This window comes from Peromyscus maniculatus, chromosome 6 (assembly GCF_049852395.1).
Source record: "Peromyscus maniculatus bairdii isolate BWxNUB_F1_BW_parent chromosome 6, HU_Pman_BW_mat_3.1, whole genome shotgun sequence".
In the NCBI taxonomy this organism is placed as follows: Eukaryota; Metazoa; Chordata; class Mammalia; order Rodentia; family Cricetidae; genus Peromyscus; species Peromyscus maniculatus.
The window spans coordinates 29,376,868-29,402,519 of NC_134857.1; the positions used below are offsets into that span (position 1 = coordinate 29,376,868).

The 25,652-nt window shown below is 35.3% G+C and overlaps 1 pseudogene; it reads left to right on the forward strand.

The window, feature by feature from the left end:
* The first annotated feature begins 23,392 nt into the window (after window positions 1-23,392).
* LOC102903299 (pyruvate dehydrogenase E1 component subunit alpha, somatic form, mitochondrial pseudogene) lies at window positions 23,393-24,745 on the forward strand (annotated as a pseudogene).
* The last annotated feature ends 907 nt before the right edge of the window (window positions 24,746-25,652 follow it).

The window sequence follows — 25,652 nt, forward strand, 5'->3', positions numbered from 1 at the left end:
ATCATCACAGAAAGCTATAGCCGGTCAAAATACAGAGAGGAAGAAGTCTGGGGGACTCACCCCATTTGTACTTCTAGAATAAAACATTCACACAGAGGATCAGAAAACATCCTGGAAGACTGGACAGGGGAGTGGGCAAAAAGACTGGAGAAGCCAAATGATAAGGAAGTCTTCTGGGAGACATAGAGAAGCTGCAACATGGATACTACAAACATGTGGCCATCTAAATAAGTCCTGAATAATGACAACATGAACGACTTATGAAAGAGCAAGTCCCATCAGGTCCAACTCCTAGACAAAGATCTACAGATAAGTAATAACTTCTGAAGAAGGAAAGTTAGTCTTTTTCAGAAATGAGGCTCCTAGTTGTGTAACCAATAGCAAGTGCAGTCCTGAAAACATTCACACACAAGATACAGTAAACAGACACAGCAGGTTGTCTTTATATATCTACACACACACACACACACACACACACACACACACATACACACACACACACAGAGACACTAATGCTACTACTACTACCATTACTGCTACTACTAATAATAATATTGAAAGCAAAAGAGATCCTGAATTTGAGAAGGAACAAAAGGGAGAAATAAAGAGGAGGTGGAGAGAAAAGGAGATTGTGTATGGAGGGAGGATTATGTAATTATATTTTAATTTTTAAAATTTGAAAAAAAAAGAGAACTTAGATCAGAAAAAAGAAAATAACCACAAATAACAAGTGGAGGGGGCACTGACATATATGGACTACAGAAAAGGCCACAGCCCTGAACATAAAAGCAATACTATTTTATAAGTTTTCAGAATCCTCATCTACTAGAGAGAACACATATGAGATAGATAATTAGCAGTCAGAAAAACAGAATAATTAGTGAAAAGTCAAACAACTATGATAAATGATAGGTGGAAAATAGGATAGAGTCAATATTTATAATCTTTGAAAATCTAGTTTATTAGCTGCCATCAATTTAAGAGAATATCTGTGATTTATGTCAAAATTACCAAATTCTGACAAAATTACCTACAGTTAAGCCCTCTTTGTCAATTATACTCAACAATGTATAAAAACTCAAAATTTAATTGAAAGAGCCAAAAGAAAGTTTAATAATTTTTTTTCATAATGAAAAATGTATTAAAAATAAAATAAAAATACAACAGTGAAAATGGAAAGTAAAGCAGAAATCATTATATATATATATACACACACACACACATACTTGCATATTTATATATAATGTATATATTTATATAAGTATATGCAGAATTATTGATTATATCCTCTTTTTATCAGACAAACAAAAAGGAACCAGAGGAAAAACAGGAGAGATGGGTTAATGACCATTTCTAAACATAGGAAAATAATTTCCATCTGTCATTAATATTAGCAATACAAAACACACACAAAAATAGAGGAAAAAATAACCAATGAAATCATTTTAAAAAATGGACCAGGATTTCTATGTACCAAAGCAACTAGGTCCACAGGTCAATGAATGGAAAAATCTCACACAAAGTCATAAAATTCAACACTACAAAGAGAAACCCTATTACGAAAAACCAAGAAAAGAAAAGAAAAAAGAAAGAAAAATCAACATCCTATGATAAATAGATCATAAACTAAGACAGAGCAATTAAAATTTGGGGAGTGTAATGGTAAGACATGTAAAAAGCTCACATATCCTTTACAAAGAACCAAGAAGTAGAAATAAAGATCCTTACATGCAACACAAGAGATACATGGCAATGATAAGTAGGGATGTTCAAATTATTTCTCTTGTTCCTTTCAAGGTTGGTAAGAGCAAACTCTTAATGAGGATTCAAAACAGAAAATAAATGTAATTAGTAAAACAATTAACAAACAAAGATGAAATAAAACATATGAAAAATGGAAAGAAGGAACCAAAGAAACAAAAAAGAAGAAAATTATAACTTTTAAAAACACATTGCTAACTATATGAACTATATAATCCATCACAGAGCAAGTTTTACACATTAGAAATAAAAGAACAAACACTTAAATCATTAATGTATGTCAGGAAAACTACATAGCATACTGTATATTGAGAAGGACACTTTGAACAACTTTATGCTGTGTCTGGCTTACAATAAGAAGTGTATAGAAAAGAAAATTCCTAGAATAACCACCCTGCTTCTAATTCTGTTTGGACAGCCAGCACTAGTTTTCATACCTTGAGGCAAAAGTGATGAATCTGGAGTGTACTGAGACATTCCAGGGATTTGGGGATATGTCAGCTTTCTCCAAATTCATGTCACCCCTGCACGGAGTCCATGCTAAATTCTCTTGAGGAATGACTTCAGGTACTCTCCTGCAGAGACTCTCTTATCTTGTTTGCTCTCTAAACTGAACATGACTAAAAGTTTGCAGTAATGTTTGTACTCTCCCATCTGTCTAAGCCTAACCCTTTCTCTACTTTAGAAAAGATAAACCAGGCTCATATTCAACTGAAATTGTAGACAGGGAGCCCTAGTTAGTTTGCAAACTATTTTGAGACAACAAACAAAACAGCAATTAGCAAACATTGATGTGTTCTCTGGAAGTAAAAGGCAGTGTACCAAACAACATTATAATTCAAGTGGGTTCAGATTTTTACATTTTAACCAAATTGATTAAAACTTAATGAAATTGACAGATGGTAGATCATGAAATCTATTTTATGTCATTTTATTATGTTCCTTTGATTACAAAACTCTATTATGAGAATAATTTAGCAGCATTACTGTAATAGGATTCTGACCAGTATCTCCCAACTTTTATTTGAAAAAGAGTTCTAAAAACTTTTATCAATAAGAACATGAAATAGGAATGAATTCAGAGTAAACTCTAGTTCATTCTTTCAAAAACCTCTGGTTTTGGCTGTTCACACTGGGAGAATAAATTGAAGGGGTACAGGCAGAAGGCAAGTGTGCACTAATATCACAGAGGGGCCAGGTTCAGTTCCCAGCATCCCTGTGGGACAATTCACAATCTCTAGTAACTCTAGCTATAAAATATCTGATGCCCTTTACTGGTCTACAGAGGCACATACAAGAGAAAGACAGAGTCAGAGACACAGAGAGGGACAGGGAAAGAGACAGAGAAGACAGAGAGAGAGAGATAAAATAAAAAACATAAATTAAAAAAAATGTTAGATGATAGTGTAATTTGAGAGAAAAATGAGGGTGCATCTCCCACACATTGTTATTATTTCATGTTTTGAATTATCTTTCAGGTTTCTGATTTTGTCAATGATGGGATTACATAGAACAAATCAATTTCTCTCATTGATTACCTAAAAGAAGTGGAAACATTTTTTTTTGTATATTCTCTTGAAGCATATAAATACACTTAAGAGAAAAAATTTGATGAATTATGAGTCCAAAATCCATCATTAAGGAAGTTTCCTGTTTTCCAAGGAGATGAACTTGGGCTGGACATACTCCTCAGCCAGGGGCATTTCTGTTTCTAAAGAGAATGGAAAGCTTTGTAAGCAGTGTTATGAAGCACTGTGTGGACCTTTCTCTGGGGAGATGTTAACAAACATCTCCTTACCTCAAATAGGATGGAAAGAAAGATTCATCCCAAGTTCAGCTCAGTGAACCAATGAGTATATTGGAGTTATTTACAGATGTATGAACAACCTTTGTATGTCTTCACTGTTGAAGAAAAAATATCATCCTCCTGGCAACCCTGTGTGCCTATAAATCCTTGGGAATGGCCTGGCCTTCTAGGCCTCTCCCTGACTCCATCATTGAGAGTTAATAGGGCAATCTTTTAAGGCTTAGTGTGAGTAATCACATGGGTTGGCAGTTCAAGAAGTAAATAGCCATGCCATGCCCAGAGGGGAGCATTACACAAGAATCTGAGAAGAGTTTTTCCTTAGTAGATCAGCTGGTTTGAGGAGGGACTATTTAGATTATGGGAACTCAGAATGGAAATGATAGTTTTTAGTAATGTCTTGAATCATGTCTACTCATGAACTTTTTCAAGTCTACTCATTTATCGTTAATTTCTTAATAAAATGTTGTAAAACACAGAAACAATACACTTTATGTTTTGGGCAATGGGAAAGATTAGTAAGTAATTAAATACCAATGAATATGCATTCATGAGCAATGATAGCAAAAGGACCCAAAAATACATGATACAAAGCATACACAAAATTAATGTAAACATTTGCCAGTACTTACTGGTTAGTGGGTCACAAAGAATAATTTTATACATGCTGAGGTATCAATTCTTAGTCCAAACCTACTTCATGCATTTTTAAGGGGAATTACATCTTGCTTTTCACATACTTAATATTTAGTTGTTTTTTTTTTTTTTTTTTTTTTTTTTTTTGGTTTTTCGAGACAGGGTTTCTCTGCGTAGCTTTGCGCCTTTCCTGGAGCTCACTTGGTAGCCCAGGCTGGCCTCGAACTCACAGAGATCCGCCTGGCTCTGCCTCCCGAGTGCTGGGATTAAAGGCGTGCGCCACCACCGCCCGGCTTAATATTTAGTTTTAATTGCTTTATTTATGCTATAATTCTAAAGTCCTCATCATCTAGGCTACAAGTGAAAATACTACAAAAAGAAAAGGAAAATAAGCAATAGATAATTGATTCTGAAGAAATTTCCTGAGTTTCATACATATGAAAATATTTTTTCTGACAGCCTTTTATTTAAATGATGCTATTTAATGTATATTTTATGACAAATCTGAATGTTAAGGCTAAATGTTTATGGTAATAATCATTAATTTGAAACACTTATTCTCTACTCTTTCAACTTATTATAATATAAAACAGAATACTCAAGGATAAGGAAAATCTTTGTTTATAATATAATAGATATTTTACACAGAGAGCATATTTCATACAAATTTTGAGAGGGATACTATCCATGTTGATTATCTTTGATCCACATTAGATATCCTCACAGTTTCTGTCAGACTTAGTGGGAGACCAGATGGCTAAAATACCAGAAAGAAATTAGTTCCAAAAAATTCCAAAGAAGATTATCCTTTACTTTAAAGCTAATATGTAGCCTGAATCTTAAAAGGTCTTAATATAAAAAAACCCAGAGCCAGATATTGGGGTGAATGCTGGAAGATCAGAGAAGCAGAATTAGCCACAGTTTCCTCACCTCACCAGTTCCTCAGCTGATCCTGTTTCCTTAGACTGGAAGCCTTTGAGTTCTCATCGAAATGGATCTCAGCTAAACTGCTCCTAAAAGCCGAAAAGCTTAACCAGCTCTAGTTCCTGGTTTTCACACCTTATATACTTTTCTGCTTTCTGCCATCACTTCATGGGATTAAAGGCCTTTTCCTGTCATCAGATTGGTGACTATCCTAATTGTCAATAGAGAACAATCATGGAGTAGCTGATGGAAGGAGATGCAGAGATCCACATCCAAGCACTGGGTCAAGCTCTGGGAGTCCTGCTGAAGAGAGAGAGAGGAAGGATTGTAGGAGCCAGGGGGTCAACTTATTGACAAGGGAACCCACAGAAACTGCTGACCTGAGCACGTGGGAGTTCTCTGACTCTGCACTTGATCTTAGCCAAAAGGCAGAGAAGCTATGAGTTCTCTGACTCTGAATCAACAGCTGGGGAGCCTGCATTGGACCCATATAGGCCCTCTGCATGTGTGCGACAGTTGTGTATCTTGTTCTGATTGTAGGACCACTAGCAATGGGCTCAGGACCTGTACTTGGCATTTGAGCTAGCTTTTTTGGGACCCAATCCCATGCTGGATTGTCTTGCCTGACTTTGATGCAAGGGGAGGAGCTTGGTCTTGCCTCAATTTGATGTGCCATGCATTGTTGACTTCCATGGGAGGCCTGCCCTTTTCTGATGGAGATGGAGAAAGAGTTGATTGGGGTAGAAGGGAGTTGGGGAGAGGGTACAGGAGAGAGAAGGGAGGAAAAACTGTGGTTGGAATGTAAATCAAATGAAAAAAATTAAAAAGTAAAAATTCCAAGGTAGGATTTAAGTCTGAGCTTTTGTTTTTCACAAAGACTTTTAGAATCATTTATTATTAAAGTCTTAGTTTCAAAAATGTAATTGAATACACTCACATATTGTGATAAAGTGGGGTAGCAACATATTAAAATGAGGGCTACTTGGTTGATATTAATTGATAATAAACAAGTAATTGGAATGATGGGCTAGAGTTGCCTAAGGAGAACCCTAGGCATGTTAAAATGTTCAGTCTTCAGGAGGATAAAAGTCTGCATCTCTTACTTCCCTAGATGTGGTATCACTCATTTTCATGTAGAAATGCTTATTTCCAACAAGTTCTATTGATTGTTCTGAGGCACTGTGACACCTTTGTGCACTGCCCCAATTCCACAGACTAGTTATTCTGTTTTCTTGGTGCTTGTATTGTGGGGCGTTTACCCACCCCCACCCCCACAGTTCCCCAGAGTTTTCTTGAGTGCGATCAGCAGGAAATATTAGATAGAAGGATTTATTGCGGAGAATATTGTGGAGATAAACAGATAGAAAATAAAGGATAGCCTCGAGAGGGCCTGGAACCTATTCCAACGGGCCCCAACTGTCTCTGGCCCAGGGTTTTTATAGAGACGCCAAGGGGTGGAGCAAAAGACCTCCTCCCCCAGAACAGCCAAGTGCAGACCATCTCAGACACCTGCACTCAGGCCCGTGGTCCTAATCATCCTCTATGCGGACCTGCTGGGTAAAGCCACGAGGAACCTGAGAACGGGCTCCCACATTGTATTACTCCTTCAACTTGATTTCCATGAACTATCCTCTTGCCTCTCACAACACCCAGTGTCTTCTGAAGGAGACTATTATGATAACATTCACTATCACACAGTGAAGACAAGTCCATTGTGCTGCCAATTGAGCTAGAGAGGCACATTGACAAAATGAATAAAACTCTATACATGAATTATGGCTCTCTTCATGACACATATGTAAGGTAGCCACTACCATCTCCATTTTACAAAGACAGAACTCCTATCAGCTTTGCAACTTACTACACATTAAATACCAAAGCTCCACAATCTATGGACAAAATATCCTGTAGGATAAATGAATATGTTTCTTTTCATCTCTCTACCATCATCAACTAAAAGAGGGCAGTATTGATCTTGGTTTCCTTCTCTTTAATCATAAACTCTAATGTTAGATGTTATACAACAAAGCTCTGGAAATATTCAGCTCCATAAATGACAGCAGAACGCATTTTGTTCAAATTATTTTAAAATTTATTATTCATATATATGCATATATATATGAATGATATGTAGGAAATCTAAAATAAGGGCATGTGATAGACTAATTCAGAAAGAAAAATAATTTTTAAATAATAAGTGCAAAGTGCTTTTGTTAGATAATTGAAATCAATGGAATTTTTAAATGGTACAGGAAACAGAATGAATGAACAGAGACAAATATTGTATTTCCCAACACTTTAATGAGCCCTGTTAAATATAATGGGGTCAATTTTATAGTTACCTGGTTGAGTAATGGTGTTTGGTAATCTTTGCCAAAGCACACGGTAGTGTGCACACTGAATAAAGGAGGAAATTCTGTGTACTGTAAAATATATGGACAAACCTGTAAAGAAATTTCATGTGGTAAAAAAAGAATAGGTAAAATTTTTGATATGAATATAAATATAATTCAGTATGACTTTGTTCTTGAATCTGTTCTAGGACACACACACACACACACACACAATTTCTTTGAGAGAGGTCTCCGTATATAACTCAGGCTGACCTGCAAATCTTGATTCTCCTCTCCCAGCACCTGAGTGCAAGATCACATCTGACTAAGTATTATTTCTTGAAAAAAAAACTTTTTGGTTGCCTGTGCCTATAATGAATAAGGAGCCAGGTAACGAATGAGAGGTCACACTACTGTCTTGAAGTTTCCTTAGGTCTAATCAAATCCATTGCTTGAGCAAATGAAGGTCTTAGGACCATTGTTTCAGCACTCTCTGTGAAGATAAAATTTTCCAAGTTTTTTAACTTTATCAAGCCACTGGTAATTCTTTCAGTAAAGGAGAGGCTTCTCTTAGAGACTTTCTTGTACCTTTGTGCACATTACTGAGTTTAGATCCAGGAACAGACTGGATTAATGTGTATTTTGGGCTTTCTAAGTATAGATTGTGGTTCTGTATGGTTGGTCAACTGTCATAATTTTTCAGACTTTCTTGGACATTATGGTCTGTCTTCCTAATATTCATTTCTTCTATTTAAAATTCAGGTATTACAGTTTAGTATAACAAGAGTTCAAACATAGTGCTTCAAACATAGTTAGTCCTTCTTATGGAATGCCTCAGCAAAGAAACACTCAGGTCTTGACTGACCTAATTTAAACCATTATCCACAATCATAGTTATGTAGGATATTTTAGATAAGAAGAGAGAAGAAAGAGGCGGAGAAAGAGTGAGAAAATTTGGAGGAGCAGGAAGAGGAAGAGGAGGAGGATGAGAAGATAAGAATAAGTAGAAGAAGAACAAGAATAATAAAAAAGAATGAGAAGAACAACAAGAAGAAATAAGACTTCCTATATCTGGGAAGTGATAATGAACTTCCTGTGAGAGTTTAAGTTTCTTCCATACCACAGCTAGAGAAGAAGTGCTTAAGAGTTCCAGCATGAGAGAGCTAATCAACAGGATGCTCCTAATAAGTCAGTGGTGGGATATCTGCATTTCTAGGCAGTTATGGGAATTTCACAGGGCCTATGATGGAATATGTTAATGTGACCAAATTCTAGAGGTTGTAATTGAATGTTGCTGGAGAGTTTCTCTCCGGGTTCACTAAGCCCCCGCAGTCCCACAGCCCACTTATAAAATAAACACACAGGCACTTATATTATTTAAACTGTTTGGCCTAATGGCTCCAGCTTCTAGCTAGTTGTTCTTATATATTAGAACATTTCTATTAATCTATAAGTTGCCATGTGGCTCGTGGCTTATCTGTATCTTAACATCTTCTCACGGCAGTATTTGGCAGCATCTCTCTGCCTCAGCCTTCCACTTCTCAGCCCTCTCCTCTCTCTTTGTCCTGTCTATACTTCCTGTCTGGCTACTGGCCAATCAGCATTTTATTTATCAATCAATCATCCACAGAACTTGAAGGCAGATATAGAAAGAAACTTCATAAATATAAATCTTAAAAGATGTTGAGAGATCTTTGAATGATTCTTCCAAATCTTGATCCCACAGTCTGTAACAAGTCTTAAGATGTAAAATGTCTTAGCTCTTATCTCAACTGAGTGAATAACTTAGCTAATGAATGCTGTATTCAAAAATTTCCAATGAGCAAGATATTTATTGACTCAATCTACTTGTTAAAAATTGACTATCTTAATTATTTGAAAATTCTAATTGTTTCCTAAATGAATGTGCTCAGACTTCTAAGCCTTTTCCAGCATATTCTCTAGGCTGGCAATATTTATTTTTTTAATACACCTTCTTATATGAAGCCTAACCACTTTCAAAAAAATAATACATTTCACTATTTGGTCCCAATTTAATTTTACATTAGTATATTGTCTTTCCATTGAAAATCCATCATATATTCTTCATTCTATTCAGCTGTTTAGCATTGTGCTGATTTAACAGATTTTCTTTTCTTACCCTGGTATTCCTAAAAATACATATCTTTCAATTTGCAAACATATACTTGTTGTGAAACATTACTTTAACTATGTAAAGATGTGTTACATTTGTTTATGCTGCATTTGTTTAATTATGTAAAGATGCATTGCTATTTTACCTTGCCTGACTAAGGCACCTGATTGTTCTTACAAAAAGCTGAATGGCCAAAAACTAGGCAGTACAGGGATAGGTTGGGCTGATGCATAGAGAGAATAAGTAGGAGGAGGAACCTTGGCTCAAGAGAATGAATGGAGAGAGAACAAGGGAAGAAGAGAGGTAGACACTTGGGGCCAGCCAGCCACACAGCCACCCACTAGCCAGTCATGGTGGAAGCAGTAAAATTATGACATAAAAAAAGAAAGAAAGATAAAAAGCCCTGAGGCAAAATGAAGACAAATTTGTTCAGTCCATTATCATCAAGGTGGGATGCATGGCAGCTTGCAGGCATACACATGCTGGCTACAGCTTGGCTTTCAGGGAACAGAAAGTTCACTGCCTCACTGGGTGGTATTCTGAACATAGGACACATCAAAGCCCACCCCACTTCCTTCATTCAAACAGACCTTACCTACTTCAAAAAGTCATAGCTCCTGATTGTGCCACTCCCTGTGAGATTATGGGGGCCAATTACATTAAAACTACCACAAGAAGCAAGGGTTTATTTGGCTTACACTTCCTTATTTCTGTTCATTATTTGTGGAAGTCAGAAAAAGAACTCCAGCAGGGCTGGAAACTAAAGGCAAAAGCTAATGCAGAATCCATCGAAGATATGACTTACTAATTTACTTCTTGTGACTTGTGCAGGTTGCTTTCTTATAGAATCCAGGATTACAAGCCCAGAGATGGCATCAACCACCATGGGCCTCTCCCCCATTGATTACTAATTGAGAAAATCCCTTGCAGTTGGATCTCATGGAGGCATTTGCTCAACTGAGGCTCCTTCTTCTCTATGACTCTATCTTGTGTCAAGTTGATGCAAAAAAACAGCCATTGCAAGGGATTTTTAAGAGGAAAATTTTAAGAAGAAAATTAGTAGCAATAAACACACACAGGCACACACACACACACACACACACACACACAGAGAGAGAGAGAGAGAGAGAGAGAGAGAGAGAGAGAGAGAGAGAGAGATTTTATACTAGTAACTTAACAGCACTCGTGAAAACTCTATAACAAAGAAAATAAATTACATGCAGGAGTACCTGCCAAGAAATAATCAAACAAGGCTAAAACGAATAAAATACACATACACACAATACAGAAATAAATGAAAAAAAAAACAAAGTTGTTCTTTGAAAAAGATCAGTAAGATCGACAAACCATTATTCAAATCATCTAAAAAGAGTAGAGAGACTATGTAAATAAACAAGACTAAAGTGAAAAGAGTTACAAAATAAGATGCTGAGGAAATCTAAAGAACCATGAAGACATACTATCAACACTTGTACTCAACCAAATTGGGAAAATCTAAAAGAAATGGATCATTTTCTCAGTAGGTGCCACTTATTTAAATCAAGATACACAAGTAATTTAAACAAACCTATAGCCTCTATTGATACATAAGAAATCATTAAAAGTCTCCCAACCAAACAAATATCAGGGTCAGATGGTTTTACACAGAGTTCTTCTAGACTTTCAAATAAGAGTTAATGCCAATCCTCAAACTATTCTACAGATAAAATCAGAAGGGACATTGCCCCCCCCTCTTTTTTGTGAGGCCTGAGTTATCCTACTACACAAAACACATTGAGCCCTAACAAAGAAAGAAAATTGCATAACAACTTCTCTTATAAACACAGATATAAACCTTTCAGCAAAATACTTGCAAAGCAATAAAATACATCAAAAAGGTCATCCACCATGATTAAGTAGGTTTTATTCCCAAGATTCAGGGATAATTCCATATACATAAATAGATAAATGTTATCTACCATATAAGCAAACTAAAAAACAAAAAAATACATGATCGTCTCATCAAATGTAGAAAACACCTTTGGCAAAATCTAAAAGCCCTTCATAATAAAAGTCATGGAGAAATCAATCATACAAGGAAATAAGTCAATATAATAAAGGCAGTTTTCACCAATACAATATCAACTTTAATGAAGAGAAACTGAAAGTCATTACACTAAAGTAAGGAACAAGACAAGTTTGTCTGCTCTCACATTATCTATTCAATGTAGTACCTGAAGTCTTAGTTAAAGCAATAAGACAACTAAAAGAGATCAAGTGGATATAAATTGGAAAGGAAGAAGTCAAAATATCTTCATTTGCAGATGTTACCATAGTATACATAAGTGACACTGAAAATTGCACTAATGAACTCACACAGTTGATAAACACTTTCAGCAAAGTAGCTGGACTCAAAATTAACTCACAAAAATTAGTAGCTTTCCTACATATGAATTACACAAGGACTAAGAAAGAAATCAAGGAAACAACACCTTTTACAATAGCTTCAAGTAGCATAAAACATCATGAAGTAACTCTAACCAAGAAAGTGAAAGACTTGCATGGTTGTAGCTCGAGTTTTCTCTCCGGGTCTGCCCAGCCCCGGCAGTCCAACAGCCCACTTATAAAATAAACACACAAATGCTTATGTTATTTACAAACTGTATGGCCATGGCAGGCTTCTTGCTAACTGTTCTTATATCTTAAATTAACCCATTTCTATTAATCTATAAGGTGCCATGTGGCTCATGGCTCACTGATACCTTACATCTCACTTGTCATGGCTGCAGCTGGCAGTGTCTCTCTGACTAATCCTTCCACTTCCCAGAATTCTCTTCTCTGCTTGTCCTGCCTATACTTCCTGCCTGGCTACTGGCCAGTGTTTTATTTATTAACCAATCAGAGCAACACATTTGACATACAGAACATCCCACAGCACATAGTAAAAATGTTAAGACATTGAAGAAAGAAAATAAAGAAGATATGAGAAGATGGAAAATTCTTCCATGTGCTCATGGATCATTAGAATTATATAAGAAAATAATTATATAATAAAAATGATCATCCTACCAGAAGCAATCTACATATCCAGTATAATCCCTTGAAGTTGAAAGGACAGTTTCAGCTTTATATGGAAACTAAAAAAACTCAGGATATCTAAAACAATCTAGAATAATTAAAGAACTATTGAAAGTATCACGATCCTTGACTATAAATTGTACTACAGAGCTATAGAAATAAAGACAGCATGGAATTTGTACATAAACAGACATATTAATCCATGAAATCAAACTGAAGACCCAGACATGAATTCAAATGAATATGAAAATCTGGTTTTGATAAAAAAAAAAAAACAGCCAGAAATACACAGTATAAAAAAGAGTGGATTTTCAACAAATGGTGCTGGTCAAATTGAATAGCAGCATTTGAAGAATCCAAGTAGATTCATACTTATCAACCTGCACAAAACTCAACTCCAAATGGATCAACAACCTGAAAGACCAGATACACTGAACCCAGTAGAAGAGAAATTAGGCAATAGCCTTGAACTAATTAGCATAGGAAAAGATTTTCTGAATGGAACACCAACAGTGCAGGCACTAAGATAAACAATTAATAAATGGGACCTCCTTAAACAGAAAAGCTTCTGCACAGCAAAAGACACTGTCATCTGGACAAAACAGCAGCCTACAGAATGGGAAAAGATTTTACCAAACACAACTCCTATAGAGAGCTAATATTTACAATACATAAATGACTAAAAAAAACTAGATATCCAGAAAACAAACCAATTTTTAAAATGTGGTAAAGATATAAACAAAGAATTCTGAAAAGAGGAAACATAAATGGTTGAATAGTCCTTAAAGAAATGTTTGCTGTTTTCAGCCATTGGGAAAATGAAAATCAAAGCTACTTTGAGGTTTCATCTTAAAGTTTTCAGAATTGTTAGGATCAAAAAAACAAATGACAGCTCATGCTTGTGGGAATGCAGTGTAAAAAGAACACTCTTTACTTCATTTTTCCTTATATGTGAGCTTTCCCTTGACAGATTGCCTTTTGGTAAACCCTCAGTCTGGTTTCCTATAATTTGCAAACTCCTTTCCTTATGTTGTTGTCATATGACATTTGAAATCTGATTGTGTTTTGCTAAACAATTACATCTTTTTTCCAAAAGGAAACCACAGCAACATGTATGTAAATTGCCACATATTAAAATTCCTAAATAGTTCATGCCTTCAAGATTAAATAAATAACTAAAATATAACAAACTATAATCTAGAATTCTTTATCTAAATAATGAGGGACATACTGACTTCATAGAGAAAGTAGCAAATTTAAATAAAAAATAAATAAATTAAATTGCCACCTTACTTCACATATTTGTAAATGGAAGCTTACAGAAATGTATATAGACTCATTCCAAATTCTAGAGGTTGTTGAATTAGTTTGAGCCTCTTTATGGATCCTCCTTTTCTAATCTAGGTGTAACATATTCCCCAAAACTCACTGTAAATGAATTAATGAGCAGCAAAAATGTGTGTGTAAAAATAACCAATGTAGGTTGCTTTCATTTCTGGTTAAATCGCCTGTATATGTGTGACACACTGAAGTATTTAAGGAAACCTAAAAGGAAAGTGTTTATCTAAACAACAGAAAAAGGCAACTTCTGCAGCTTAAACACAAGCTATTACTGTTGCTTGGCATTACAAAGAATAGACAAATATTGATGAAGATGGAATGGCACGGTGGCATTCTCTCATAAAAAAATGTGATCATATGGTATGCTCTCTCTCTGATAAAATGGAGAATATGGCAATAGATAATCCTTTGTAGTAATTGTAGATTTAGTTGAAATTTCCCATTAGTGATTGTTGATGTAACCAACCGTCTTATTAAATAAGAAACACAGAACCAATGTAAAAGAGAAACCCAAGAGGTGAGAGCTCAGAGCTAAAATCTTACCCTTCCTCCTGCGAGCTCCTAGCTTCCCAAAAGAGACCTATTTCCTGTCTGTCCATCTTTTCATAGTCTTTTGTTTTGCCTTCTCATTGGTTGTAAACCCAAACATGTGACTGCCTCGTCACTATCTGTATGTACAGTCCCCTAGGTCTTAAAGGCATATGTCTCCAATGCTGGCTGTATCCCTGAACACACAGAGATCTATGGGATTAAAGGCGTGCACCACCACCGCCACACTCTGTCTATGGCTCTAATAGCTCTGACCCCTGGGCCACTTTATTTATTAACATACAATTAAAATCACATTTCAATACAATTAGAATACCACCACAAGTGATACACATTGTACAAATACATTTCTATATTATATATTCACCTTATACAATGAATGATTTCATTAACATAATTCTACACATACCCATAGAGTAGATACATCATTTTTACTACATATCATCCACAATTGCCTCACTTTTCATTTACATCATTTAAACTTATTGATAAATGTGTGTGTGTGTGTCATTTCTTCTACTCTATTTCTGTGTGCAATAACAGCAAAAATCAATTAAAAACATACTAATTAACAAATTTAGTATTCTATGGAATTTATAAATTCTTTTTAATAGGTTTAATGCCAGTAGTAAGATAGGCTTGAATGTGCTATATTTTCAAGATGGGACTTATATTCCTGATCCCTGTGCATCTGCACACAAATACTATTCTTACAGGTATGTGAAACCACCCTTGCTGTGGGATGGTCTGTATGTCAAATGAGAGCTCTGATTGGTCAATAAATAAAACACTAATTGGCCAGTGGCTAGGCAAGAAGTATAGGCAGGACTAACAGAGAGGAGAATTGAGAGAACAGGAAGGCAGAGGGAGACACTGCCAGCCGCCACCAGGACGAGTAGCATGTGAAGATGCCGGTAAGCCACAAGCCACGTGGCAAGGTACAGATTTATAGAAATGGGTTAATTTAAGATATAAGAACTGTTAACAAGAAGTCTGAGTCATTAGGCCAAACAGTTTAAATAATATACACATATGTATATTTAATTTATAAGTGGGCTGTCGGACTGCCAGGGCTTGGTGGGACTTGGAGAGAAAACTCTCCAGCTACACACCCTCAATTGTAATAGCTTTTATTTATAATTTATAATATCTAGCCTAGTAATATAATAGATAAAACTTATCCTGCCCAGCAAAAAATGAATTAATTAGAATAGTATAATATATATAATTAGTTTTCCTTTTTTTCTTTTGATTTTTATAAACTTTTCTTAGTCTGTAGATGTCTTATAACTAAAATGCTATCATGAGATTTTTTTTTTTCGAGACAGGGATTCTCTGTGTAGCTTTGCGCCTTTCCTGGAACTCACTTGGTAGCCCAGGCTGGCCTCGAACTCACAAAGATCTGCCTGCCTCTGCCTCTCGAGTGGTGGGATTAAAGGTGTGTGCCACCACTACCTGGCTAATGAGATTTTTTAAAACTACTGAGTATTTGAAGAAATCATAGCTTCAAATATGAATAAAAATATACATGGTTCAATCTAGTGTTTGGTGTGAATAGATGACATAATCTTCCATTTAAAACTCTTGCCTAATTTATATGTCAATGTACATCAGAAACCCAAATGTGATTTTTCCTTCTTACATCAAATGCTTTTTCCAGTGCTAGACTTCAAATGAGAGTCATGGGTATCCTCAGTGAGCCTATCACCACTCAGCAGTTCCCTTACTCACTTAAATGCCTCTCCTTCTGTGTCATTTGCATCTGGCTCTTCCTCAGCTATCGATTTTCACTTCTGTCCTCTCTGCAGCCCCAGGGATGCGGTGTCTGATCTGTGTCAGATGTTCCATCTTAGAGTTCTTACATCCTTCCTTACCAGAATAATCTATCTTCTAGGTGACCAGAGCTACTTCTCTAATGTAAACTAAATGTTTTAATGCCTTTATTTAGAGATGAATGGTGAATGATAATTAGCCAGCCTTACAAAACAGTAAAGAGCCTGACTTTTCAAAGAAGACGTTTTACTGACATCAACATGAAAATTATAGGAAGTTCCATAAAATTTACTAAGTATAATATTCTGAAATTCTATTTTTCATCTTAAATATTTTCTCTGTTAGGAATTAAATTTAATATATTAGAAATTAATGAGTATCACTGCATGTTTAAGCCATAGAAAACTAGATACTAAATCTAGGAAGCCTGATATGTCTGTGTGGAAGGAAACAGTACGAGAATTTCAGTGAGTCACATGTGAAACCTTTACAGAAAGAGAACAAACAGATATATAAACTAAATTCTAAAAGTCACAGTGAGGGAATCATCAAGCCTACAATTCAGATTTCAACAAAAAGCATTTATTTCTATTATAGAAAATTAGATAATAATAAAAAAAAAACTACCAGTCTTAGTTGTGAATTCTTGGCGCTTCAGTAATGACCAGACTACAAAAACATGTGTGCTGATGCAATAGTGCTACAGGTCAGCCAGCTGTGGAGGTGATGTGCTTGTGTTCTCCAGTCTCACAGTTGAAGAACTCTTCGAATTCTCTATCCAGGAAAATACTCATCATGTTTTGATTCTGAAGTCTGTTGAAATCTAAAATTTAAATATTTTGGAATAATATAATTGATAAATATGCATTATCACTCCCTAATAAATATGAATGCTATGAAGAACAAAGTGAGACCACATTCCATGAAGAAACCCTGCTGATATCAGCATTTCCCAATTGTTTGGGTTCCTATTGGCTAATATCTCCAATAATATTTTTCCCCTTCAAAAGAACATTGTGATTATATTTCCCATTAATGATAATAAATGTGAGTATGATCAAAGTTTTCTCTTACAGGAACCATACCAATCAACTATATTCAGTGATATAGAATATTAGTCTAAGATGTGTTACATTTGTTCAATGATGCAAAGATGTATTGCAATTTTTTATGTTGCATTTGTTTAACTCTATAAAGCTGTGTTACTTTGACTCCCTAAAACACCTAATTGGTCTAACAAAGAGAGAAATAGGTGGGGCTGCCAGGCAGAGACATTAAATAGAAGAATTCTATGCTCAACAGAAGAGCAAGGAGTGAGAAAAGAAGGAGAGGAGGACACTAGGGGCAAGCCACACAGCCACACAGTCAACCACAGAGTAAGATGGAAAGAAATGTATAGAGAATAAATAAAGGATAAAAGCACAGAGGCAAAATAGTTAAAGAGAAAGGAGATCATTTAAATGAGAAAAGCTAGAAACAAGCCAAGCTAAGGTTGGAAATTCATAAGTAAGAATAAGTCTCCATGTGTTTATTTGGGAGCTGGGTGGTAGTCTCCCAAAGTAGAAAAAACAAACAAACAAACAAACAAAATAAAAACAAAAATAAAAAACTACATTTTAGTACCCAACATGGGGCATGAATTTCAACTTAGGGCCTGAGAAAGCAAGTAAAACAAAACAAAGCAAAACTAAAACACAGCTCCTTTAAGGGACTCTGTCATACAGCTGAGTACTTAAACAGCCTTCTTCAAGCTAAGTAGTGACAAAAAATCTAAGTAAAAATGCCCACCACAGTGCAGTGAACTGGCATTCCAAAGCTGGAGGGTTGAATGCAGTTCTTGGTTTACCTACCTCCTATGAGGCTGAAAAGCTTTAGGTTTGGCCCTCACAGCCCACCAAGTAGGCAGAGCCAGCCACACAAAAAAAAAAAAGCTGAAGCAGAGGTCCTAGCCCTGCTGCTTAGCAGTTTTTGCTCATGCAGACAAAAAAACAAAACAAAACAAAACATGAAAGATATGCAGTAAAGATATATTCAGATGGATAAAACCTCTAAATAGGTTACAGTGTGTTTTACAATATGAGTAGGCTTAAGATTGAAAATGGGTATAGACAGTCATAGAAAGAAAGAAAGATTAAAAACAAGAAAGTCAATAAAGAAAGAAGTAAATATTAAAAAAAAAAGACTAAGCCTCATAGAGATAGGAAATACACAGGGAGTCTGGATACTATATGTTGCTTAAATTTTTTGACTGTTGATAAACAAACAACAGATGCTAAGAGACATGGGATTGAAAGATGGAGTGCTGAAGTAAACCATCTTAGATATTTTAAGAATGCCTTAACTCACACAGCCTTGAGGCAGGGGGGAGGGACTTGGATCTGCCTGTACTAAATGTACCTCCCCATGGGAGAGAATGAGGATAGGTTGGGAGGGAGAGGCTGGAGGGGCAGAAGCAGGGAAGAGGGGGATCTTTGGTATGTAGAATGAATAAAAACAATTTTCTTAATTAAAAAAAATGACTTAACTTTAAAATGGAACTCAAATAATTTATTGTTTTGGAAGAGAGGTTAAGCTTTTCTTTTCACAGGAAATTAGAGGCTGTGGATTCTGTCAGGATTAACATTGATCAGGTTTGATTGAGGTAGACCTCCTGAATCTTGACACATGATATATATCACCAAAGATAATAACTGGTCTTCCTAGGACTTAGTCATTACCTCAATTTTCTTAGAGACCCCTAAAAATGCCTTTGCCCACAGAAAACAAGAAGCAGTCTAGAGAACAAAAAATCTACATTCTCAAGAGATGGAATGGATGGCTGTTGGTTATTTGATGGGTTATGGATGTTTGTTATCATTTAGGGGAATATAAGAATATAGGATAACAAGACAACTATTAATCTCAGATATTTTACATTGGCACAGATTGTCATATACTGATGAAAAAATTAAAGTAATTTCTGTTATTCTGTAGATATATTTTTGTTGTTGTTGTTGCCTTGTACATACTGTTTTGTTTCCACTATTGTTTAGGATATTGTGCTTATGCAGCTCATTTGAAAATTCAATGTAAAATTAAGAAATGAGTTTAGTAGTTAATCTATAATAATCAAACTTGTAGTCACATTACATATGTTTTCAAGGTTAAACAGGTATATTTTAGACAGATGATTTTCAAACATTTCAAATATCTAGAGAATATGGCATTTTCAAAATAACCTAAAGATTTTTGTAACAGTGAAACACATTTGCTCCTGGCAACATCAATTTGTCTCATAAAAGGATGATGGGTGTTGAAGAAACTCCATATGGAGTTTTCTTTCAATGTCGCAAAGCTAGCCATTTGGGCAAGAACTGCTCTTGCCTTGACTGCTAACTGTATGCTATACCAGATTGAACAAGTGAGACACAGGAACAAGACTGTTGAACTTTGTCAAGACAAAGCAGGACATTCCTTAGATTCCTGTTTCACAGAAGAATCTGCCAGATATTCTGCAGGACACAGAGGAAAGCAATTGAAAAACTTTGCCAATAAAAGTTGGGACAGTCCTTCAAATTCCCTGCTTCACTGAAAAACCTTCCAGGTATTTTATGCCTGTAGGCCGAAGATGGATTCCCCGACATTGGAGAAGAACTTTGGGTGACTATCCAGGCAGCCAGATCTCTACTGTTAGGTAATATTACATCCTTCTGGGGTCTTTGATGAAGTGAAAAACTAAATAGAGTTATAATTTTACTAAGTTATGGTAGAAAATAAATTATTCATAAAACTTTGTAATCACTAAGTTAAGATAGAATATTGAGTATTTTCTCTTAGTTGGCTAAATACAAATGTACCTGAATGAATATTATAAATGTAATCCTTACTTGATAACTATATTGCTGTATATAGTTTTACTATGTTAAAGTTAACACTTTTCATTTTTATTTAGACAAAAAGGGAAATGTTGTGGAATATAAATTTCAGATGTGTTCCTTTAATTTATGCTATGGAATATTTGTTTAATGATGCAAAGATGTGCTGCATACTTTCATGTTGCATTTGTTTATCTCTGTAAAGCTGTGTTACTTCGCCTGCCTAAAAAAATATATTGGTCTGATAAAGAGCTGAATGGCCAATAGCTAGGCATCAGAGAAAAATAGGTGGGGTGCCAGGCAGAGAGAATAAATAGAGCAGAGATCTAGGCTTGAGAGAAGAGCAAGGAATGAAAAAAGAAGAGGAGGCCAGGAGCCAACCACCCAGCCACTCAGCCAGCCACAGAGTAAGAAGAAAAGAAAGATAAATAGAATAAAGAAAGGTTAAAATCCCACAGGTAAAATACAGTTAAAGAAAAACAGGATAACTTAAGTTAGAAAAGCTGGTAGAAACAAGCCTAATGAAGCAACAGGTCATGATGAAATAATGGAGGCAGAGAATAACTCTGAAGTAACACAATCAAATTCCAATTTTCAACACACACTCCTGTCACTTAATGCTGCAGTTCTTTTGTTCTTTGTTTTCTCACAGTATACAGTTCATAAACTTTCATGAACTTTACACATTTTGAACATTGCAGTATATACAATATATATGTATATATATATATATATATTAGACTCAAATATAAATATTCATTCATGTAGCATCTCTGAATTTATACATTCAATCCATTTTGTTTTTATTTTTTAAGTACATATACATAAGACCTAAATTTACTCTTATGCAAAATAAATAAACTACTTAAAAGTGACAGAATTATGGAATTGCATTTGTATTTTATCAAAATCACCCTCTATCTCTTCTTCAAAATACATCACAATTCTTACTTTTTACACTATATTGTTTTTTCTGCATTTTTGTTCAACTTGATATAGATGAAACAGTATGATTTGCTTTATGCTGCATGTAAGACCAGTCATTTAACAAAACTTGTGAAAAGTCAACAATGTTTCCAACACTCATTTACATTGTACTACTCCATAATGTTATGTGTCTTTGTGATAACTGATGTATTCTCCTGTTGATGTATTTGTGGGTGGTTTGAGTTGGAGACTACAGTGAATGAATGGTACCAGGGGCATTTATGTGTATGTCTTTGAGTACAAAAGTGAATGCTTTCTAGGTATACTAATTATCAGGAATAAATTTTCTATATTATTGAAGATAAATTTGTTATTGTCTTTGAACTTGTACAATATTTTTCCTACATGATTTTAATAAGTTAAAGTTCTTTTCACAGGAAACATGGTGTTGTATCTTAGACTTCTACAAATTGGGGTAAAATTAATTTTTTAAAAAGCATTTTGTTATTATTAATATATAATGTAACATATAATTCAAATGTCTTTGAAATTCATCTGATATGAAAGGTGGTGAGATTTTGCCACACTTTTAATTTTGAAAACTAGATGCTTAATATTCCTTACATCTACTCTCTCTGTCAATTCATAAACATTCTCTCTATAATACAGCTATAGACCATTTGTCCATGTTCTCTTTCCAGATATTGTTTTCTCCTCAATGTTCTTTTTTAATGGGGAGTTGTCCTTCAACACAAATAAACAAACAAACAGTAAATAAATAAACAAAGTAAATGGGTTCTTTCTAAATATTTTCCTTCCTCAGTGTTAGAATGTCCTCAACACATTTCAAAATTATATATATATATATATATATATATATATATATAATGCTTGTTTCCAAGAAATTTTATATGAAACCTAGAATATAGAATTAGGCCATATTTCATCAAAACAAGAAGAGAACCCAACCCTAGAAAATATTGAGCAGTTTGTTTGCTACTTCCCACCTCTTAAGTGCCACAGCCCAATGTCATAGGCATATATCAACACTTCCATGAAGTCTAAGGTTCTCAGAGATTTTGTATGAAAAAAATATTTGATTTGTTTTTTTTTTCTTTTCACTGTTAAAAAAAATCCTTGAGAATTGCTTGCCTATATCTAAAACAGACTTTTCTTCATCAATTATTTACTTTGCTAGTCTTTAGTTTAGCCCTTTTATATCTGAATTGTATTATCATTACTTTATGAGGTTTAGACAATACTATTAATATACTCACTTGTATCGGATTATGATGAAAATCATTTCTAGGATATTGGAACTTTCTGATTTTGAAAAGTTTGAAAAAATTTCCCCTTGGAGATAGTTATTCATGATCCTCCTCTTCAGTTATATCAATAAAAAATTTATTTTTTCTATGAAAATTCTGGTGTATAATAATTTCAAATTCTAGTTTTAGTAAAGTATTTATAATTCCTAATGAATTATTTCAAATTGATCAAATGATTTCATGACATACTATTGATTATGTTTTTAAATCATTCCCCATTCACAATCCTATTTGTTATTATTCACAATGTTCTTTTCCATTTTATGCTTTTTGATTAATAAACTTTTTGTTGGATTTGAAGCCCAGAATTTCATAAATTGATTTATTTGTAAAATCTTTATACCTATTAATTAAACTGTCTTTATATTATACATTTGTATTTGCTTTAAATTTAATATTTCTTGTACTATTTTTATTTGTGGAGCTGAAAATATAACTTACCCACATTAGGTCTTTAGTGTCTTAAGAAAAAAATAATTAAGTATCCCTTTTTTTAATCAAAAACTATGTGGTGCTATTGCTTCCAATATTCTAATATTTCAGGTTGTAATTTCCTTCACATTTATATATTGGTTCAAATATTCCACTCCCATTTTTCACATAGTTCTTTTTAATTATTATTTGTTCACATTTTATCTGTATTTGTAGGATTTTTGGTTAGATAACAAGTCCAAAAAGAGTACTGCCCTTAATACCTAAGAGTTTATGAGAAAACTGCAAGCTATCAAGGAAATTAAAAAAGCTTCTTCTCTTGAGGCAATACCGATGGATTCCAATGAGAATATGATTGGTTGTTTTAGGATGACATTGTTATTTGACTTTCCACTAGCATTAACTACTATATGAGCTAATCATAAATGTTTAATTTCTGTTTTTATTGCTCTTCATAACAAATTGTGTTAATCCTTGATATTTTGATGCTATTAGAAATCTCTGGACTCACTCCTTTTGAGTGAGCGGGTGCAGCGGCTACCGCGTGGCTCTGCTGTGCTCCATGAGGAAGATGCTCGCCGCTGTGTCCCGTGTGTTGGCAGGTGCTGCACAGAAGCCGGCAAGCAGAATGCTAGTAGCTTCCCGTAATTTTGCAAATGATGCTACATTTGAGATTAAGAAATGTGACCTTCATTGGCTAGAAGAGGGCCCCCCAGTCACCACAGTGCTCACCAGAGAGAATGGGCTCAAGTACTATAGGATGATGCAGACTGTGCAGTGAATGGAGCTAAAGGCAGATCAGCTGTATAAACAGAAATTTATTCGTGATTTCTGTCACTTGTGTGATGGTCGGAAGCCTGCTGTGTGGACCTGGAGGCTGACATAAACCCCACCGACCACCTCATCACAGCCTATCGAGCGCGTGGCTTCATCTTCACTTGGGCCTCTCTGTCCGAGCAATTTTTGCAGAGCTAACTGGAAGAAGAGGAGATTGTGCTAAAGGGAAAGGCAGATCGATGCACATGTACGCCAAGAACTTCTATGGGGGCAATGGCTTCGTTGGAGCTCAGGTGTACCTTGAAGCAGGGATTGCTCTGGCCTGCAAGTATAATGGAAAAGATGAGGTCTGTTTGACTTTATATGGTGATGGTGCTGCTAATCAGGGTCAAATATTTGAAGCTTGTAATATGGCAGCATTGTGGAAATTACCCTGTATTTTCGTTTGTGAAAATAACCGCTATGGCATGGGGACATCTGTCGAGAGAGCAGCGGCCAGCACAGATTACTACAAAAGAGGAGATTTTATTCCTGGACTGAGGGTAGATGGAATGGATATCTTGTGTGTCAGAGAAGCAACAAAGTTTGCAGCTGCCTATTATAGGTCTGATAAGGGGCCCATCCTGAGGGAACTACAGACTTATCGTTACCATGGACATAGTATGGGTGACCCTGGAGGCAGTTACCGCACTCGAGAAGAAATCCAGGAAGTAAGAAGTAAGAGCGACCCTATTATGCTTTTTTTTTTTTTTTTTTTTAAGCATAGGATGGTGAACAGCAATCTTGCGAGTGTTGAAGAATTAAAGGAGATTGATGTGGAAGTGAGGAAAGAAATGGAGGATGCTGTCCAGTTTGCTACAGCTGATCCAGAGCCACCCTTGGAGAAACTAGGCTATCACATCTACAGCAGTGATCCTCCCTTTGAAGTGTGTGGTGCCAGCCAGTGGATCAAGTTTAAGTCAGTCAGTTAATGGGAAACTGTGAAATGAATGGCTGCTCATCATCCACTGTAAGAACTCTGTGCTTTCAACTTTAAGGACATGAAATACCCAGACAAAAAGTCTTGAAAACATGTAAATTAAGGAAGAATAAGTTGCATGCAGTTTATACGTTGCTGTGTGAATAAGAGTGTATTGGATTTGTATAGGATTTGAAATGGGTAATGCAGAGTTTGTAACTTCCCCTCATCATATCCTACACCAATTACTACAAGGAACAACTCTGCCATTTTCTGTGGTGTGAGGCCTGCTGGGATTAATGCAATGCACAGGTGGAGTAGCAGCCATCCTGCATTGTGGAGGCTGATATCTGCTGGCAAAGGCTCTATATAATCTTGTATTTTAAAATAAAGCTACTTCAAAGGTAAAATAATTTAATTTTCTCCATTTAGACATTTAACAAACATGGACTTGTACTCCCATTGAAAGGCACACTTTTTTTTCCTTTCACATTTAAGTATTATGCTTTATCTTTCCAGCAGTTGCTATAAGATATGCTGACTTTTTAAATGACATATAATCCTAAGAATTTAATATACTAGATCATGGTTGATGTTACATACAATTCTGTTTATAAATAAAGGATGATCTGAAATTATACATGCTTGGATTAAATGAACGCAGAATTTGTGTGTACATGAACAGAAGCTTTGACCATAAGTAGGCAGGATATTTGCTAATTCGTCCAGCTTGGTTCAGTGTGAGGACTCCTGCGTTTGTCTTCTGTGCTGGGAGACTGCATGCCAGAGCCTACAGAGGACACCACCGCTGCAAAACAGGAGTTTCCATAAGAAAAGCAAACTTAAAAACAGCAACCTCCCAAGCAGGAGAAGCAAGCATTTGATCTACAGGATTACATTTGCCAGCTACTCTTTCCAATATAATCTCTAACTTATTCAACTGCGTTGTCTTTGTCTGGACCTAGTGCCATAGGAGTGTTGATGGCTCTGTGTAGATGTGGGCATTTTAAACAAGAGTGAAAAGATAATTTCATTAAGATTGAAGGAAGCTACCAGCATTTTGC